We start from the raw sequence: 6,355 nt of genomic DNA, 5'->3' as shown, positions 1-6,355 counted from the left end.
GATTTCATTTGCTAGTGTTATGTTCAGAGTTTAAAATATATATTTTCTTATTTTTTAATTTTAATTTTGAGTTTCAAAAAAAGTAATTATCCTAGCTTCATCCCAGCTCTAGTTATACACTGGTAGATCTGGAAAGGACTGTGAATATAGTTTAGCCCAAATTCAGCATAATGATGAGAAATTCAGGCTGAGAGAGGTGAGTGATCAGTTCAAGGTCACTCAGTACAGTGATGTGTCTGCCTCTGTCTCTCTTTAAGGAACATTGGCCAACACTAATCTTAGATGTCAATGGCATCCCCTTTGAGGAATCAGTTTCAAAATGATATTAGGAGAGACTCAGATGCTGATGGTGGTACAGTTTAGATGTCCTTTCAGGATGACAAAGCTCATGAGACCCAAAGACACATATTTGGGTGTCCTATATTTCCTCAGGGGCTGTTAGAAGTGCAAGGAATTTAGACAAAGAATCTGACTTTTTCATGGAGTAAATAAACACTCAGGAGAAGTTAGAGTTAAGGTAGGAGAGGATGCTTAAACTCTCAAAGTGCCCTCATTTGGTGTTTGGGTCACATGGTTGGTTTGCTATTCATCACTGGGGGCTCTGGGAGGGTAACATGGCCAGTGCAACCAAAGCAGGCTTTGGGGACACACACCTGAGTTTCAATTCCAGTTGCGCCTCCTCCTTGCAGGGGACATTGGGCAAGATGCTTAGTAAGGCAGGATCTGGGCCCTACTCATCTGAAGTTTATGTTATCAATGTCTTATACTCTTAATATACAGATCTTTCATCTATTAGTTAAATTTATCTTTAATTATTTTATTGATACTATTGTACATGGGATTGCTATCTTTATTTTTTTCAGATCCTTCACTGTTACTCCATAGAAACGCTAGTAATTTTTCTATGATCTTTTTATTCTGCAACGCTACTGAGTTTGTTGATAATATCTGATGTTATTTTGTGGAGTCTCTAAGATTTTCTGGCTCAGTGGTAAAGAATCTGCTGGCAATACAAGAGATCTGGGTTCGATCAACATCAAGGTTGACGTTAATTGGTGAACTGTCGTATATGGACTTTTTGGTTGAGCTATGGTCCTTCCATACATGTGTTGAGAGTTTTTATCAGTAACGGATGTTGAATTCATTTAAATGCATTTGCTGCATCTACTGACATGGACATATGAATTTCTTCTTTCAATCTATTAATGTGACATCACATTTATTGTTTGGTGTGTGTTGAACCATACTTGCATTCTACTAACTGTGTGCTTTTTTAGTTCCTTAGGCTGAACTATTTATTTTTCCTTAAAATAGTAATTTACTTCTATAAATGTCATTCTTAGAAATGTTTTTGATGCATACCACATGATTTTGTTTATATATTGTCTTTACTTTTTCATTTTTCAAGATATTTGTCTATTTTTGTTTTGAAAAAGTCTTCTCTGATCCATTGGTTACAGACTTGTATAATATGTAATTTTCATGTGTTTGAGAATTTTCCAGCTTTCCTCATGATATTCATTTCTAGTTTCATACCACTGTGTTTGGAAAAAATACATGCCATGATTTTGATCTCCTTAAATTTATCAAGAATTACCTGGAGCCTAAAATATGATCTACTTTAGAAAATGGCCCATAGGTGCTTAAGAAAATTGTGTAGTCTGCTGCTATTGGATGAAATATAATGTATATGGCTTTTTAGGTCTGGTTTTGTTCAAATCGGCTGCTTCCTTATCAATTCTCTATCTGAATGATTTTTCCATTGTTTAGAGTGGATGTTAAAATCTCCACCTTTTACTGTATTATGTACTTCTCCTTGCATGCATGCTGGGTCGCTTCAGTTGTGTCCGACCCTTTGCGATCCTATGGACTGTAGCCTACCAGGCTCCTCTGTCCATGGGATTCTCCAGGCAAGAATACTGGAGTAGACTGCCATGTCCTCCTCCAGGGGATCTTCCCGACCCAGGGACTGAACCTGCAGCTTCTGCATTGCAGGCGGATACTTTACCACTAAGCCACTGGGGAGGCCCTTATTTCTCCATGTACTTTGTTAATGACTACTTTATATACTTAGATGCTCTGAGGCTGGGTGCATAAATGTGTGCAATTGCTGTTTTCTTGATAGATTGACTTTTTTTTTTTAATAATTATACAATGACTTTTTTCCCTAGAGGGTTTTTAGCTTAAAGTCTATATTCCCTATAAGTATCAGGCATAGGTATTGATGTTGTCTTTTGCTTACCATTTGCTAGAATCTCTTTTCCCATTCCATCACTGTTAGTCCTTGTGTGTCTTCAAGGCTAAAGTAATTCTCTCATGGGCAGCATGTTGCTGGACCTCTTTTTTTAAGCTATTAAAAAAGCTTATTAAGCTTTAACACATTAAATTATTTTATGTGTTTTTAATTGAATTTATTTTATGTTTAAAGTAATTATTGATATGTAAGTACTTACCATTGCCATTTTGTTAATTTTTTCAACTGTTTTCTAAATTCATTTCTCCTAGCTTCTTATTGTGCTGTCTTTTGCTATTTTATAACTTTTAGTAGCGGATATGCAAAGAGTCCTCTTTCATCTTTGGTATATCTACCAGAGGTTATTTCTTTGTGGTTATCATGAAGCATACCTAAAATATCTAATATTTATAATGTCTTATTTTAAGCAGATAGCATACCTAAGTTTTTCTTTTATTTCTTCCTCCTTCATGTTAGGTTATCAATATGACAACTCACATACTTTATGTTTTGTGTCCAGTAAGAAATTATTGTAGTTATGGTTGTTTAATATATTTTTTAACCTTTTAACTGGTATTCTGAGTGAATTATGCACTATCATGACAATATTACAGGATCGGCCATTACTGGTGAGTTTTACAAACTTTTTACATTTTCATGATACTAATTATTATTCATTTATTTGTGCTTGATGAAATTCCTGCAGCATTTCTTATACAGCAGATTTTCTGGTGATGAACACTTTCAGCTTTGTTTTGTTATTGTTTCTTTGGTATGTTTTCAATATCTCTTTCATTTCTGAAGAGTAGATTTCCTGGATACAATATTCTTCCTTGACAGTTTTATTTTCTTTCTATATTTGAATACATCATCCCTCTCTCCTGGTCTGCAAAGTTTCTATTGAGAAGTCTCTCTTGAGTGTTATGATGGTGTCTTACATGTGGTGACTTTTTTTTTTCTTGTTGCTTTAAAAATTGCTTGTGTCTTTGACCACAGACTATTTACTCACAATGTGATTTCCTGTAACCATTGCAGGCTCAAGCTATTTGGGATTCTTTGGGCCTCATGAATCTGGATGTATTTCTCATTCCATGTTTGGTAAGTTTTCAACCATTTTGTCTCCAATATACTTTCTTTTCTCTCTTTCTTCTCATGTGGGACTTCCATAACTCACTATTGTTTCTACTGATAATGTCCCAGAGTGTATTGTCACTCTTTTTAATAATTTTTTTCTTTTCACTCCTGTGACAGGATAATTTCAAATGATCTACCTTTTAGTTCACTGATTCTTTCTTCTGCTTGCTTTTGTTGAAATACTTTATTATATTCTTCAATACAGTGTTTTATTTTTCACCTCTAGTGTTCAGTCATTCTTTTGATTTTCTTTGAACTTCTCATTTTGTTCATGCATTTTCCCCCTGAATTTCATGTAGTTGTCTGTCCATGTTTCTTGCATTTCACTAAACTACCTTAAGAGGGTTGAATTTTTTATAAGAGAGTTCATAGATATCTAATTATTTAGAGAATTTTAGTCACTTCTTTTCATCATCTCATGTTTACTTGATTCTTAACGGTCCCTTATTTGTTGCACTGGTATGTGCAAATTTGAGGTAGTAGCCACTTCTACTCATCTTGGACTCTTTGGTCCAGGGTGTTGATTCATCTTCATAAATATGTTGTGTGATCTTCACAATGAATTCTTGTCTACTGATAGTCCTCTAGCATGTAAGTGTGCAAGGAAACCTGATCATGTCTTCAAAGGCTTCTTCAAAAGGGATCTGGAAAATTGGGAGGTCCGTCTGTTATCAGAGGAGCTGATAGGAAATTGGAAACTAGGAATTAACTTTATGAGAATAATTAAGGTACAGGAAGAAACAGGTCTTTCATGTTTGTGAAAGACATAGTAGGTATAAGGACCTTTTCTGATGGTATCTTGGAGATTACATGGGTGGTGGCCTTTGATGTTAACTTATATGTGGTTAACAGTTTTCAGAGAATTCTCATGTATGCCAACCCTTTGTCATGGTATCCAGCACTTAAAGTTCCAGTCATGATTTTTTCTAACATCTTTTTACTCACCACACACTTCCTGATGTCTCTGAGCTCATCATCGTCTCCTTCCCTGGGGAAGGGGAGAACATCTTAAAGACTTGGCCCCTGAGTCTTTACAAGTGACCTGGCCTTGTGCTGAGCATGTTGCAGCAGTTACTGTTGCCCTCTTTTTAGAAGAGACACCATTGTCCACATCTTTTCAGTAAGGAAATTGAAGTACAGGGAGATTAAGCAACTCACCCAGGAGCTTAAGTAACAGCAAGCGAGTAATGGACACCAGACTATTTCCATATATCAGATATTTTGGGCTTTCTTTAAAGAGCATATTTCGTCTAACACCCCACGCATCTCAACCCTTGGTGACAGATGGAGATCTGTCTTGTGGGAATGGGACTCATCATGTCTACATCCACAGGACACCAGGATCCCTTGTCCTGGTAGGAGAGTACAGTTGCGTCTCATACAGAGGAGCAGTGCTCCCCAGGTAAGGAACTCTCCTGCTGATCAGAAACTAATTCCAGCTCCTTTTGACTGTAATCCAAAACACAAGATATATATTATATTATATATATATATATGTCTAATTGGTATAAAAGGGGCTCTTAATGTTCAGTTTTAAGTTCTTTAGATGTTGAGCTATGGGGGCGGGAGAGATATAGTACTTCTGTAGACCTCTGGGGGAGGGATCAGCGGTAACATCCTGGATGGTGGCTGAGAGCATATCGGTGGGGGATGCTGACAACGTGAGCAGCAGGTATTGAGGGGGAGGCACTCTTCACTAGGTTGAAGGCAGATCTCTGAGTCATAGAGCATTGGTATGCACTGAGGATTCATCAAGGCAAAGTCGATGCACCTCCCCTGTATGAAGAAGAATAGAAACAGAATATCACTGAGAAGCCGCTGGACTTGGGAGCAGAAGGCTGTGGTTTCCTTTGCTCAAGGAGATCAAGCTCAGTACCCCCTCAGGATTCCCAGGGCAAGCCTTTGTTAATGCCATTCCTCTTTCTGGGTGTTGGCCTCCAGGCTGTGCTCCTATTTCTAGACTCTGTTCAGACACTGGAACCTCCTCTCCCTTTACGGGGCCCTGTTTTTCTGACTATGGATCCCCTTTGCTCGGTACTGAACTTGTCCGCTCCCCTGTGCACTGGGAGCCCATGGAAGCATAAGTGCTGATTGCCACAGCAGCCCCAGCACTGACCAGGCTCTCTTGGTGACTGTGTGCTCAAAGGATGAGTCCTCAGCACAGCCTTCAGTCTGAGCTCTGGGCCCACAGGGCAAGGGCAGACGATGGTGCCCTCAGATGGGTGACGGGCTGTTAAGGCAGCAGCACATACAGATCTTTCAGTTTGGGTAGAGATGGCCACAGACCCTTTGGGACAGCATAATCTGCAGTATCAGTTGCTCCTAGCTTTGCCATCATGTCTCACTGGTCCCCTGCTGAGGGTCCTGGATGGGACAAGAAGGGAAGCCTCAGCACACTGACCAACTGACACCAACTCTGGGCTGCTCAGGATGAAGGCAATCAGGTTAAAATCTTTCTTGGAACAACTTAGGTTACCATTTCTAAGTTATTATATAACCTAGAGATAATTGGCTATTATCTCTCTTTGGAATATCCTTCCTTACCGTGTTTTCCTAGTGAGCTCCTAATCACCTTTTAAGAATCACCCTAAACCCTACCTTTTCCATGAATCCCCTTAACTATCCCCTTGACTTCATTTCCAACAGAAATGACTATTCCTGCTCAGTCTATCTTATAAACCTTGCATGTTTCTTTTCTAACAAGATGTCTGATCTCTGAGATTCCTTCATTACTTGTCTGTCCCTGGAGTGCTGTGAAAACAGGGGAATGGGCAAGGTTGCGCTCCTGACATCTGACCTGGATGGCCTGCAGGCTGAGGAGAGGCCTGTCACAGTGACCACTAGATCCCATGGTCCAGTTCAACAAAAGACAGAACCACGATGTGAACCAATTTCCTGCAGAATAAATCCCCCTCATTAATTGCCTTCTTGTTTGCACTTATTTTAAGGCACAGGTTTGAGACCATTATGTCTTTAGCACAAACTGGG

Source organism: Cervus canadensis, chromosome 8 (genome assembly GCF_019320065.1).
Source record: "Cervus canadensis isolate Bull #8, Minnesota chromosome 8, ASM1932006v1, whole genome shotgun sequence".
In the NCBI taxonomy this organism is placed as follows: Eukaryota; Metazoa; Chordata; class Mammalia; order Artiodactyla; family Cervidae; genus Cervus; species Cervus canadensis.
Note: the sequence above shows the minus strand (reverse complement) of the source record.